The 14,587-nt window shown below is 47.7% G+C and overlaps 1 protein-coding gene across 4 annotated transcripts in view; it reads left to right on the top strand.

Annotated features, from left to right (window-relative positions):
* Positions 1-14,587, top strand: part of Spn (protein phosphatase 1 regulatory subunit spinophilin) — a 571,930-nt gene that overhangs the window by 212,673 nt on the left and 344,670 nt on the right. The gene's annotated exons all lie outside the window — the stretch shown is intronic.

Raw genomic sequence — 14,587 nt, forward strand, 5'->3', positions numbered from 1 at the left:
AGGAAGGGTGGGGATGTTAGTGCTGGGGGTGGGAAGTACAGTGACTGCACTCTGAAGGAAGGGTGGGAATGTTACAGTGCTGGGGGTGGGAAGTCCAGTGACTGCACTCTGAAGGAAGGGTGGGGATGTTAGTGCTGGGGGTGGGAAGTACAGTGACTGCACTCTGAAGGAAGGGTGGGAATGTTACAGTGCTGGGGGTGGGAAGTCCAGTGACTGCACTCTGAAGGAAGGGTGGGGATGTTAGTGCTGGGGGTGGGAAGTACAGTGACTGCACTCTGAAGGAAGGGTGGGACTGTTACAGTGCTGGGGGTGGGAAGTCCAGTGACTGCACTCTGAAGGAAGGGTGGGGATGTTAGTGCTGGGGGTGGGAAGTACAGTGACTGCACTCTGAAGGAAGGGTGGGGATGTTACAGTGCTGGGGGTGGGAAGTCCAGTGACTGCACTCTGAAGGAAGGATGGGGATGTTAGTGCTGGGGGTGGGAAGTACAGTGACTGCACTCTGAAGGAAGGGTGGGAATGTTACAGTGCTAGAGGTGGGAAGTACAGTGACAGTATTCTGAAGGAAAGGTGAGGTGGGAAGTACAGTGACAGCACTCTGAAGGAAAGGTGAGGTGGGAAGTACAGTGACATCACTGAAGGAAAGGTGAGGTGGGAAGTACAGTGACAGCACTCTGAAGGAAAGGTGGGGATATAACAGTTCTGAAAGTCATTCGCGTAATAATATCTGCACACTTCTGGTAAGACAGGTGTTGACTGACAGCTTCCTCTCTCTTGCTTACCCTGCCTCGGTAGGTGAGACGCGGCCACTGTGGTCAGTTTGTCCAAGACGGCTTTGCCCATACACTGAAGTTATCTACTGTGTCCTTGGCTCCATCTTGTTGCTTCCACTGCCTGGTTCTACCACCTGGTTCCACCACCTGGTTCCACCACCTGGTTCTACTTTGGTTCCACTTCCTGGTTCTACCACCTGGTTCTTGAGTTACCTCATTGCTTTCAGAGTTAAGTGTTTGGGATCAGTCTCCCCAGAATTTCCCAGGTGTAACTTATGATGTACCTTTATCGCCTACGTTTCAAGGAGACTACAAGCGTTCCCAGTAATTCACACGTTTGATTGATGAGTGTATACGAACATTGATGATGTATAATGACGCAGTGATGTAGATGGTGATGACACAATGATGACTATACAAACGTTTATCTGTGATTCACGTGTGATGTGTTTCGAGAGTTTTCCTACGGGGCCCGGCCTCCATATTGATTGATTGCTCAAGCAAGCTGTTGCTGTTGGTTCTTGCTCTGTGTGTGTGTGTGTGTGTGTGTGTGTGTGTGTGTGTGTGTGTGTGTGTGTGCATGCATGTCATGGGTGTTCCCAGATCATTCACTGTTACAATTTTCTCATTGTTATAGTCACGATAGTGTGACGTAACACGTGTGAGTTGACAGCTCCTGGGCTGTCAGTGTGGAGAAAGTAGAGGTGTGAACCAAGGAGTCTTGAAGCTCTCAAGTAAGCTCTACTTAAATTGTTCAATATTTTGTTTTGTTTATGTAACTATGGCGGGAGAGATACATGATTATATACACCTGGAAAATCCTAGAGGGACTAGTACCGAACTTGCACACGAAAATCACTCACTACGAAAGCAAAAGACTTGGCAGACGATGCACCATCCCCCCAATGAAAAGCAGGGGTGTCACTAGCACGTTAAGAGACCATACAATAAGTGTCAGGGGCCCGAGACTGTTCAACTGCCTCCCAGCATACATAAGGGGGATTACCAACAGACCCCTGGCAGTCTTCAAGCTGGCACTGGACAAGCACCTAAAGTCGGTTCCTGACCAGCCGGGCTGTGGCTCGTACGTTGGTTTGCGTGCAGCCAGCAGCAACAGCCTGGTTGATCAGGCTCTGATCCACCAGGAGGCCTGGTCACAGACCGGGCCGCGGGGGCGTTGACCCCCGGAACTCTCTCCAGGTAATGGTGGTGTTTTATGTGTAAGGAAACAGGACAAGTGTCACCTGACATGTGTTTGTCATGTGGGCCGCCAGGGCGAGCAGCCTGGCTCACTAGGCCAGCACCAGACAAGCCTAGCCCAGGACTGGGATCCAGGAGTAGGAATGCTCTCGAAATTCATAAAGGGTATGTAGTGGTGGTGATTTATTTGTCAGGAAACAAGACTGTCTCGTAGCTCGGTTGGTAGCGTATTCAGCTCACACACTGAGTGTCCGTGGTTAGATCACTGGCAAGGGTGGAAACATTAGGGGTGTGTTTCCTTAAGACACGTTCTGTCCCTGTTCACCTAGCAGCAAGTAGGTACTTAGGTGTTAGCAGACTGCTATTATGTATACTTGTAGAAATTATTATTATTATTATTATTATTATTATTATTATTATTATTATTATTATTATTATTATTATTATTATTATTATAACAGGAGTCTTAACCTGGTTGACCAGAAAAGCTTTGCTGCTGGAGAGGGGAGACTCGAGAAACTAGCCACAGGTATATACGGTGAAGGATGGCAGAGTTGACCCCATGTATCAGAAACCTTTCCTACTAAGATAGGTTAAAGGCAGCTGGACTTGCACTCTGGTATGGAAAGACGTAGAATTAGGTAGACCTGATGCAAGGCTCCTCCTTTCTCATGTTGTGTCACTGGTTAGTAAAGTGTTGCACTACGTCGTAGAACTGTCGTGGGATGAGGATGTACCTTCTGGTGTCCCAAACATATTTTTGGAAAAATCATTTCAATGAACATTAACGTGGGTGGTTTTCGAGACCTGAAGGTTATTACTGGGGATGGGGGGGGGGGGAGTTAACGCCCTCTTCTGGCCTGGTCCTAGACCGAGTGTCCTGGTGGATCAAGGTCTAATCAGTGCAGTCCTGTGTACAGACCACAGCTCAGCTGATCAGATATTGAAGACATTCAGAGGTTTGTTGATAATTCCCCGTATGTACAAAGGCAGACTTAGCGAGTTCTAGCAGTGTACACCTCGCAACCCTACTTTATATTGGAGGTATTTTGCATTATCTGCCAAGTCTTGGTCTCAGACCGAGCCGCGGGGGCGTTGACCCCCGAAACCCTCTCCAAGTATACTCCAGGTAAGTCGCTTTCATACAGAGTGATTTCGGTGTGCAGGTTTGGAACCAGTCCCTCCAGGATTTTCCTGGTATAAATTAGGATATATCCTTCTCGTCTACGTTCCAGGGAGTACTGTGCAAGGAACTTCAAGCGTTCCCAGCAGGTCAGAGCGGTGATTTGATGTATACAGGTGGTAATAGTTCTTTGTACGTTTTTCAGCTGGTTAGTGTTTCCTGCCTTGAAGGAGACCGTTAGTATACAGCAACATTCTCTCTTGAAGAGAAGAGATAACTTTAAGGGCATCATAACATGCTCAGCATCTCTTGTGTTCATAGTTGTAGTTATCCAGGCTAATATATTCCTAGCAGTAGCGGTAACAACATTGTTGTGATCTTTGAATGTGAGATTCTTTTATATCTTCCCTACTAAGTCTCGCATATGGAACTTTCCCTCTATTAAATGATTCAGATTTGCCCTGTAATCCATTTCATTATGTTTTCGACATTTTTCTTTACCAGAGCAGTTGAAACTTGTCCTCAATTGAACATATATTACTGAGGTGCACTGAAAGATCTGGTTTATATTCTCTTGAAGATTCACTGTCTTCAATGGATGCCATTCTTAGTGTTTATGGTATCAAAGGAAATTACGGTGCTATGATTTATATCCTTGTTTATGTCGGATATGAGGAGAAACAGAAGTGGGACAAGTACTGTGCCTTGAGGAACAAAGGTTTTAACTATGGTAGCCTCCGACTTCGCTATATTTACTGTTACTTTGGCTTTTAAGTTAAATATTCATCTTCTCACTCTTTCAGTTATTCATTTTCCACGAATTTTGTGTGCTGTTACATCACTATGGTCACACTTGTTGAGTTGCGTGGTTGTTTGATGTCTTTGTGGTCACACTTGTGTAATAACGGACCATAAGTAGATTTTTCAAGAAGAAACTGGATCACTACCTCCTCCAAGTGGCAGATCAGACAGGTTGTGGTAGAGCTGCAGGCTTGCTGGCCGCTACCAACAATGACCTAATTGATCAAGCACTCGTCAAGGAAGCCTCAGGCCTGGGGCTGCAACGATGTAAAAACCCTGGAACATAGTCACTGGTATATATAGTGAATGTTAGTGTGTTGGGGAGACATGTTGGCTTTAAAACTGAGGTATATTGGTAGTTGTCTCGGCTACAGTTTGCTGATGACACAGTACTTTTAGGAGATTAAGAAAAGTTGATATTGATGGAAAATTGTCCAGTGGGTAACAGAAGGAAGTAGAGAATACAAAAAGCAGAAAGATGATGAGAATAAGAAATTGGGAATTGATATTCAAGGTTAGACTGGAAGGAAGTGAATGGACTGTATTAAATTTTTTGTCATATTTAGTGTGGTGGTGGTGGTGGGCCAGCAGGTAATGTTTGGTGTGGTGGTGGTGGGTCAGCAGGTAATGTTTGGTGTGGTGGTGGGTCAGCAGGTAATGTTTGGTGTGGTGGTGGTGGGTCAGCAGGTAATGTTTGGTGTGGTGGTGGTGGGCCAGCAGGTAATGTTTGGTGTGGTGGTGGTGGGTCAGCAGGTAATGTTTGGTGTGGTGGTGGGTCAGCAGGTAATGTTTGGTGTGGTGGTGGTGGGTCAGCAGGTAATGTTTGGTGTGGTGGTGGGTCAGCAGGTAATGTTTGGTGTGGTGGTGGTGGGTCAGCAGGTAATGTTTGGTGTGGTGGTGATGGTGGGTCAGCAGGTAATGTTTGGTGTGGTGGTGGTGGGTCAGCAGGTAATGTTTGGTGTGGTGGTGGTGGGTCAGCAGGTAATGTTTGGTGTGGTGGTGGTGGGTCAGCAGGTAATGTTTGGTGTGGTGGTGATGGGTCAGCAGGTAATGTTTGGTGTGGTGGTGGTAGTGGGTCAGCAGGTAATGTTTGGTGTGGTGGTGGTGGGTCAGCAGGTAATGTTTGGTGTGGTGGTGGTGGGTCAGCAGGTAATGTTTGGTGTGGTGGTGATGGGTCAGCAGGTAATGTTTGGTGTGGTGGTGGTAGTGGGTCAGCAGGTAATGTTTGGTGTGGTGGTGGTGGGTCAGCAGGCAATGTTTGGTGTGGTGGTGATGGGTCAGCAGGTAATGTTTGGTGTGGTGGTGGTGGGTCAGCAGGTAATGTTTGGTGTGGTGGTGGTGGGTCAGCAGGTAATGTTTGGTGTGGTGGTGGTGGGTCAGCAGGTAATGTTTGGTGTGGTGGTGGTGGGTCAGCAGGTAATGTTTGGTGTGGTGGTGGTGGGTCAGCAGGTAATGTTTGGTGTGGTGGTGGTGGGTCAGCAGGTAATGTTTGGTGTGGTGGTGGTGGGTCAGCAGGTAATGTTTGGTGTGGTGGTGGTGGGTCAGCAGGTAATGTTTGGTGTGGTGGTGGTGGGTCAGCAGGTAATGTTTGGTGTGGTGGTGGTGGGTCAGCAGGTAATGTTTGGTGTGGTGGTGGTGGGTCAGCAGGTAATGTTTGGTGTGGTGGTGGTGGGTCAGCAGGTAATGTTTGGTGTGGTGGTGGGTCAGCAGGTAATGTTTGGTGTGGTGGTGGTGGGTCAGCAGGCAGTGTTTGGTGTGGTGGTGGTGGTGGGTCAGCAGGTAATGTTTGGTGTGGTGGTGGTGGGTCAGCAGGTAATGTTTGGTGTGGTGGTGGTGGGTCAGCAGGTAATGTTTGGTGTGGTGGTGGTGGGTCAGCAGGTAATGTTTGGTGTGGTGGTGGTGGGTCAGCAGGTAATGTTTGGTGTGGTGGTGGTGGGTCAGCAGGTAATGTTTGGTGTGGTGGTGATGGGTCAGCAGGTAATGTTTGGTGTGGTGGTGGTAGTGGGTCAGCAGGTAATGTTTGGTGTGGTGGTGGTGGGTCAGCAGGCAATGTTTGGTGTGGTGGTGATGGGTCAGCAGGTAATGTTTGGTGTGGTGGTGGTGGGTCAGCAGGTAATGTTTGGTGTGGTGGTGGTGGGTCAGCAGGTAATGTTTGGTGTGGTGGTGGTGGGTCAGCAGGTAATGTTTGGTGTGGTGGTGGTGGGTCAGCAGGTAATGTTTGGTGTGGTGGTGGTGGGTCAGCAGGTAATGTTTGGTGTGGTGGTGGTGGGTCAGCAGGTAATGTTTGGTGTGGTGGTGGTGGGTCAGCAGGTAATGTTTGGTGTGGTGGTGGTGGGTCAGCAGGTAATGTTTGGTGTGGTGGTGGTGGGTCAGCAGGTAATGTTTGGTGTGGTGGTGGTGGGTCAGCAGGTAATGTTTGGTGTGGTGGTGGTGGGTCAGCAGGTAATGTTTGGTGTGGTGGTGGGTCAGCAGGTAATGTTTGGTGTGGTGGTGGTGGGTCAGCAGGCAGTGTTTGGTGTGGTGGTGGTGGTGGGTCAGCAGGTAATGTTTGGTGTGGTGGTGGTGGGTCAGCAGGTAATGTTTGGTGTGGTGGTGGTGGGTCAGCAGGTAATGTTTGGTGTGGTGGTGGTGGTGGGTCAGCAGGTAATGTTTGGTGTGGTGGTGGTGGTGGGTCAGCAGGTACTGTTTGGTGTGGTGGTGGTGGTGGGTCAGCAGGTAATGTTTGGTGTGGTGGTGATGGGTCAGCAGGTAATGTTTGGTGTGGTGGTGGTGGGTCAGCAGGTAATGTTTGGTGTGGTGGTGGTGGGTCAACAGGTAATGTTTGGTGTGGTGGTGGTGGGTCAGCAGGTAATGTTTGGTGTGGTGGTGATGGTGAGTCAGCAGGTAATGTTTGGTGTGGTGGTGGTGGGTCAGCAGGTAATGTTTGGTGTGGTGGTGGTGGGTCAGCAGGTAATGTTTGGTGTGGTGGTGGTGGGTCAGCAGGTAATGTTTGGTGTGGTGGTGGTGGTGGGTCAGCAGGTAATGTTTGGTGTGGTGGTGGTGGTGGGTCAGCAGGTAATGCTTGGTGTGGTGGTGGGTCAGCAGGTAATGTTTGGTGTGGTGGTGATGGGTCAGCAGGTAATGTTTGGTGTGGTGGTGATGGGTCAGCAGGTAATGTTTGGTGTGGTGGTGGGTCAGCAGGTAATGTTTGGTGTGGTGGTGGTGGTGGGTCAGCAGGTAATGTTTGGTGTGGTGGGGGTGGTGGGTCAGCAGGTAATGTTTGGTGTGGTGGTGGTGGTGGGTCAGCAGGTAATGTTTGGTGTGGTGGTGGGTCAGCAGGTAATGTTTGGTGTGGTGGTGGGTCAGCAGGTAATGTTTGGTGTGGTGGTGATGGTGGGTCAGCAGGTAATGTTTGGTGTGGTGGTGGTGGGTCAGCAGGTAATGTTTGGTGGGGTGGTGGTGGTGGGTCAGCAGGTAATGTTTCGTATGGTGACGAAGGTGTTGCTGTGACAGTCCTGGTATTGAGCTGTGAGACGCTCTGCTGTTGTGTACAACTGCAGTGTACCACCACCACCACCACCTACTACTATCACCGCCACCTACCACCACCACCACCTACCACCACCACCTACCACCACCACCACCTACCACCACCACCTACCACCCCCACCACTACCACCACCTACCACCACCACCTACCACCACCACCTACTACCACCACCACCTACCACCACCACCACCTACCACCACCTACCACCACCACCTACCACCACCACCTACTACCACCACCTACCACCACCACCTACCACCACCACCTACCACCACCACCTACCACCACCACCACCACCTACCACCACCACCACCTACCACCACCACCTACTACCACCACCACCTACAACCACCACCACCTTCCACCACCACCACCACCTACTACCACTAATACTACCATCACCACCACTAGCTGCTGCTGCTGCTGCTTACTCTTACTGCTGTTTGCTGCTGCTGCTGCTGCTACTGCTGTTGCTGCTGCTACTGCTGTTGCTACTGCTGCTGCTACTGCTGTTGCTGCTACTTCTACTTCTGTTGCTGCTACTGCTACTGATACTGCTGTTGCTGCTACTGCTACTGATGTTGCTGCTACTGCTGTTGCTGCTGCTACTGCTGTTGCTGCTGCTGCTACTGCTGTTGCTGCTGCTGCTGTTACTGCTGCTGCTATTGCTGCTACTGCTGCTGCTGTTGTTGCTGCTACTGCTGTTGCTGCTACTGCTGTTGCTACTGCTGCTGCTGCTGTTACTGCTACTGCTGTTGTTGCTACTGCTGCTGCTGCTACTGTTACTGCTACTGCTGTTGTTGCTACTGCTACTGCTACTGCTGCTGCTACTGCTGTTGCTGCTGCTGCTACTGCTGCTGTTGCTACTGCTGCTACTGCTGTTGCTGCTGCTGCTACTGCTGCTGCTGCTGCTGCTGCTACTACTGCTGCTGCTGCTGCTGCTGCTGCTGCTGCTGCTGCTGCTGCTGCTGCTGCTGCTGCTGCTGCTACTGCTGCTGCTGCTGCTGCTGCTACTGCTGCTGCTGCTGTTGCTGCTGCTGCTACTGTTGCTGCTACTGCTGCTGCTACTGCTGCTGCTACTACAGCTGCTGCTGCTGCTGCTGCTGCTGCTGTTGCTGCTGCTGCTGCTACTGCTGCTGCTACTACTGCTGCTGCTACTGCTGCTGCTACTGCTGCTGCTACTGCTGCTGCTGCTACTGGTGCTGCTACTGCTGCTGCTGCTACTGCTGCTACTGCTGCTGCTACTGCTGCTGCTGCTGCTGCTACTGCTGCTGCTACTGCTACTGCTGCTGCTGCTGCTACTGCTGCTGCTGCTACTGCTGCTACTGCTGCTACTGCTGCTGCTGCTACTGCTGCTGCTACTGCTACTGCTGCTGCTGCTGCTACTGCTGCTGCTGCTACTGCTGCTACTGCTGCTACTGCTGTTGCTGCTGATATTCAACGCAGATATTTTATTACTGTTAACAATTTACAGTTAATTTTATCCTGGTGGCGGAGCAACACCCATATTTCGTGCACGCACGAACGCCCACACACGTACGCACGCATGCATACATGCACACATGATTGTATGATGAGAGAGGCATGCCAAGGTACAGTTGAGATAGCGGGTACACGCACAAGTGGCCAGTTACTCTCGCTGCCCACCATCTTAACTAAAACAATAATGTTGACAAAATGTTGTACAAATTGAATATTCTGTGTCACAGGCAGTATGGTAGAGCCAGGTCGTGTGGTGGAGCCAGGTAGTGTAGTGTGGTAGAGCCAGGTAGTGTAGTGTGGTAGAGCCAGGTAGTGTAGTATGGTAGAGCCAGTTAGTGTGGTGGAGCCAGTTAGTGTGGTAGAGCCAGGTAGTGTGGTGGAGCCAGGTAATGGGTTGCTAGACAGCTTGGATGCTTGCTGTCTCCTTAATGGAACTCACTCTCATACATATTCTAGTGTCCTCTGCAGCAGATGATACAGTGCAGCTATGACTTGTGTCTGTGTGTGTCGGATATTAGATTAAGAACAAGAACTAGGGGGGGGCGAGTACTGTGCCTTGAGGAACAGAACTCGCTGTGGCAGCCCCTGATATCACATAACATAAGAACGAAGGAACACTGCAGAAGGCCTACTGGCCCATGCGAGGCAGGTCCAAGTCTCCTACCGGCTTAAGCCAATGCACCCAACCTAGTCAGGTCAGGTCACATTGTTCACTGTTACTCTCTGGGTTGTGTGTGTCAAGAAGTTAAGAATCTCTTGTTGCACACTTTTCCCAGTTACTCCTACGTATATTTTGTGCGGTGTTGCACTATGTTAGCGCTTCTCGAAGGCTTTTGCAAAGTCTGTGTTAGAGTACGTCTGTATTGTGTTTATCTTACAGCAGAGGAATTAGATACAAATAATGGAATAAAAGACCTTTTGCAGAAGACCTTTTATAGACCTTTTATAGAAGACCTTTTGTAGAAGACCTTTTATAGAAGACCTTTTATAGAAGACCTTTTGCAGAAGACCTTTTGCAGAACTTTTATAGAAGACCTTTTATAGAAGACCTTTTATAGAAGACCTTTTATAGAAGACCTTTTGTAGAAGACCTTTTATAGAAGACCTTTTATAGAAGACCTTTTGTAGAAGACCTTTTATAGAAGATCTTTTATAGAAGACCTTTTGTAGAAGACCTTTTATAGAAGGCCTTTTATAGAAGGCCTTTTGTAGAAGACCTTTTGTAGAACTTTTATAGAAGACCTTTTGTAGAAGACCTTTTATAGAAGACCTTTTATAGAAGACCTTTTATAGAAGACCTTTTATAGAAGACCTTTTGTAGAAGACCTTTTATAGAAGACCTTTTATAGAAGACCTTTTGTAGAAGACCTTTTATAGAAGACCTTTTGTAGAAGACCTTTTATAGAAGACCTTTTGTAGAAGACCTTTTATAGAAGACCTTTTGTAGAAGACCTTTTATAGAAGACCTTTTATAGAAGACCTTTTATAGAAGACCTTTTGTAGAAGACCTTTTATAGAAGAACTTTTATAGAAGACCTTTTGTAGAAGACCTTTTATAGAAGACCTTTTATAGAAGACCTTTTGTAGAAGACCTTTTATAGAAGACCTTTTATAGAAGACCTATTGTAGAAGACCTTTTATAGAAGGCCTTTTATAGAAGACCTTTTGTAGAAGACCTTTTATAGAAGGCCTTTTATAGAAGACCTTTTGTAGAAGACCTTTTATAGAACTTTTATAGAAGACCTTTTGTAGAAGACCTTTTATAGAAGACCTTTTGTAGAAGACCTTTTGTAGAAGACCTTTTATAGAATTTTTATAGAAATATTTGCAACAAAATAGCTTCACTAAATAGACGTTTCGCCCACCAGCATCTTTGTTAGTACAATACAGAAGACTGAATGAGTATAAGATGAGGTAACGAGTCCCTCATCCCAGGAGCTGGAGTTCAGTAGCGTAGCCTACATGATATACCAACTAAATTATTATAACCATAATTTTTAAAGGGTGGAGGGGTAAACCAGCGGAAGGCCTCGGTTATGTAACCAAAAGCTCCAGCTGCGGGGCCATCATATGACTAAGACCCGCGTCAGGAAACACTTGTCTTGTTTCCCGACATACCTTACCTAACCTAACCTAACCTAGCCTAATCTTACCTTACTTTCGTCTAGCCTAGCCTAACCTAACCTAACCTAACCTAACCTAACCTAACCTTACTTTACCTTACCTTATCTTGCCTTACCTAACCTCGATGAGTATATAGTAATGTAGTTTTTGTGAGAGCCAGGAGCGACCTGCTCCTGGCTCCTGCTGTCCTGGGTCGTCTGTAGTTCTTCCCATCCTGTTTGTTTAGGGATCTTGCTTCTCGAAACACTTTCAAATATTTTAATATTTGCGTGACTGTGTGCAAGTGATTGATGACTGTGTGCGTGTGATTGATGACTATGTGCGTGTGATTGATTTTACCGGTGCGTACATACCGGGGTGTGCGCGCTCGCGCACGCATGTCTTGTTTGTGTGTTGTATGTGTGTGTGTAGGTTGTGTGTGTTTGTGTGTTGTGTACGTTTGTGTTGTGTGGGTGTTTGTAGGAAGCACGGTTGAGTGGGTAGCCTGGAAGTAACAGTTATACCTAGTGTGTAACGTTCACTCTTCACTTCCTGTGTGTTGGTCTGTCATGTGGCTCCCACCTGGCTCTCAGAGGAGATAGAACATAACATAAAGAAGAAGGAACACTGCAGCAGGCATTGTGTCGGTATTTTATACCATTTATTTCCACTGCAGCAGGCCTACTGGCCCATGCGAGGCAGCTTCAATTCTCCTACTGGCTTAAACCAATGCCCTAACCTATTCAGGTCAGGTCACATTCACTTAAGGAAGGAGCACGGCATCTGACCTAGTAGCACAAGCTAGTCAGGTTCTTGTTAATGTACGGGGGGAATAGATAGATGCAGATAGAGGTATACTGTAATCTTGTACGTTATTTAGACCACTAGGTCCATCTCTTAACTTAATGATTAGTGGAGGGTCACCGAACCCCCCACGCCCCTCGGGCCGGTGCTGGACCGGGCCTCTTGGTTGCTGGCCTGATCAACTAGGCTGTTGGTGCCAGCAATCTGAGTGCAACACTACTTTTTTCAAATATATTTATTAGTTTAGTCTCTAATTTGCATAAAGAATATTCATGAGATATTGATGAATAATCATGAAATATTGATGATTGATGGAGCGGAACTGAACACCAGCTCTAATTATGCAATAATCGCGAACAAGCGATACAAAATGCAAAACAACCACGAGAGGAGTTGCGTGATAGCTCTAGGCCTTTCGTGTTGCAATCAACACATCAGGAGCTTGCAGTGTTGTAGAAGAAGAAGGAATTGCAAGGAAATACGTTCAGAGGAAGCGTGTCTACTGAACGTATTTTCTTGCAATTCCTCCTTTTTCTGAAACATTGCAAGCTGCTGATGTGTTGATTGCAACACGAAAGGCCTAGAGCAAACATTCACCCCCCCCGTGGTTGTTTTGTATCTGCTCTCATGTTTAAGGTTCAGATTAACCACCAGAACTGGTGATACTAAAGGTTCAGATTAACCACCAGAACTGGTGATACTTAAGGTTCAGATTAACCACCAGAACTGGTGATACTAAAGGTTCAGATTAACCACCAGAACTGGTGATACTTAAGGTTCAGATTAACCACCAGAACTGGTGATATTTAAGGTTCAGATTAACCAACAGTGAAGATGTTAAGGTTAAGTGATATTCTGGGTTATTTATTTATATAAAAATAAGCATTTTAAGTTTGTTTTTCTGGGGAGAGAGAAAGTGTGTGTGTGTGTGTGTGTGTGTGTGTGTGTGTGTGTGTGTGTGTGTGTGTGTGTGTGTGTGTGTGTGTGTGTGTGTGTGTGTGTACTCACCTAGTTGTACTCACCTAGTTGAGGTTGCGGGGGTCGAGTCCGAGCTCCTGGCCCCCGCCTCTTCACTGGTCGCTACTAGGTCACTCTCCCTGAGCCGTGAGCTTTATCATACCTCTGCTTAAAGCTATGTATGGATCCCGCCTCCACTACATCGCTTCCCAAACTATTCCACTTACTGACTACTCTGTGGCTGAAGAAATACTTCCTAACATCCCTGTGATTCATCTGTGTCTTCAGCTTCCAACTGTGTCCCCTTGTTACTGTGTCCAATCTCTGGAACATCCTGTCTTTGTCCACCTTGTCAATTCCTCTCAGTATTTTGTATGTCGTTATCATGTCCCCCCTATCTCTCCTGTCCTCCAGTGTCGTCAGGTTGATTTCCCTTAACCTCTCCTCGTAGGACATACCTCTTAGCTCTGGGACTAGTCTTGTTGCAAACCTTTGCACTTTCTCTAGTTTCTTTACATGCTTGGCTAGGTGTGGGCTCCAAGCGGGTGCCGCATACTCCAATATGGGCCTAACATACACGGTGTACAGGGTCCTGAATGATTCCTTATTAAGATGTCGGAATGCTGTTCTGAGGTTTGCTAGGCGCCCATATGCTGCAGCAGTTATTTGGTTGATGTGTGTGTGTGTGTGTGTGTGTGTGTGTGTGTGTGTGTGTGTGTGTGTGTGTTGCGTGTGTGTTGCGTGTGTTTGTGTGTGTGTGTGTGTTGTGTGTGTGTTGTGTGTGTTTGTGTGTGTGTGTGTGTGTTGTGTGTGTGTGCTGTGTGTTGTGTGTGTGTGTGTGTGTGTGTGTGTGTTGTGTGTGTGTGTTATTTGTGTGTGTGTTATTTGTGTGTGTGTGTGTGTGTGTATGTGTTTGTGTGTGTGTTTGTGTGTGTGTGTGTGTGTTTGTGTTTGTGTGTGTGTGTGTGTGTTGTGTGTGTGTGTGTTGTGTGTGTGTGTGTGTGTGTGTGTGTGTGTGTGTGTGTTGTGTGTGTGTTGTGTGTTGTGTGTGTGTGTGTGTGTGTGTGTGTGTGTGTGTGTGTGTGTGTGTGTGTGAGTGTGTACTCACCTAATTGTGGTTGCAGGGGTCGAGACTCAGCTCCTGGCCCCGCCTCTTCACTGATCGCTACTGGATCCTCTCTCTGCTTCCTGAGCTTTGTAATACCTCTTCTTAAAACTATGTATGGTTCCTGCCTCCACTACTTCACTTGCTAGGCTATTCCACTTGCTGACAACTCTATGACTGAAGAAATACTTCCTAACGTCCCTGTGACTCGTCTGAGTCTTCAGCTTCCAGTTGTGACCCCTTGTCCCTGTGTCCCCTCTCTGGAACATCCTATCTCTGTCCACCTTGTCTATTCCCCGCAGTATCTTGTATGTCGTTATCATGTCTCCCCTGACTCTTCTGTCCTCCAGTGTCGTCAGTCCGATTTCCCTTAACCTTTCCTCGTACGACATTCCCTTGAGCTCTGGGACTAGCCTTGTTGCAAACCTTTGTACTTTATCTAACTTCTTGACGTGCTTGACCAGGTGTGGGTTCCAGACTGGTGCTGCATACTCCAGTATGGGCCTAACATACACAGTGTACAGTGTCTTGAACGATTCCTTATTAAGGTATCGGAACACTATTCTCAGGTTTGCGAGGTGCCTGTATGCTGCAGCGGTTATTTGGTTGATGTGTGCCTCCGGTGATGTGCTCGGTGTTATGGTCACCCCAAGGTCTTTCTCCCTGAGTGAGGTCTGTAGTCTTTGTCCACCTAGCCTATACTCTGTCTGCAG

This window comes from Cherax quadricarinatus, chromosome 5, assembly GCF_038502225.1.
Source record: "Cherax quadricarinatus isolate ZL_2023a chromosome 5, ASM3850222v1, whole genome shotgun sequence".
Lineage (NCBI taxonomy): Eukaryota > Metazoa > Arthropoda > Malacostraca > Decapoda > Parastacidae > Cherax > Cherax quadricarinatus.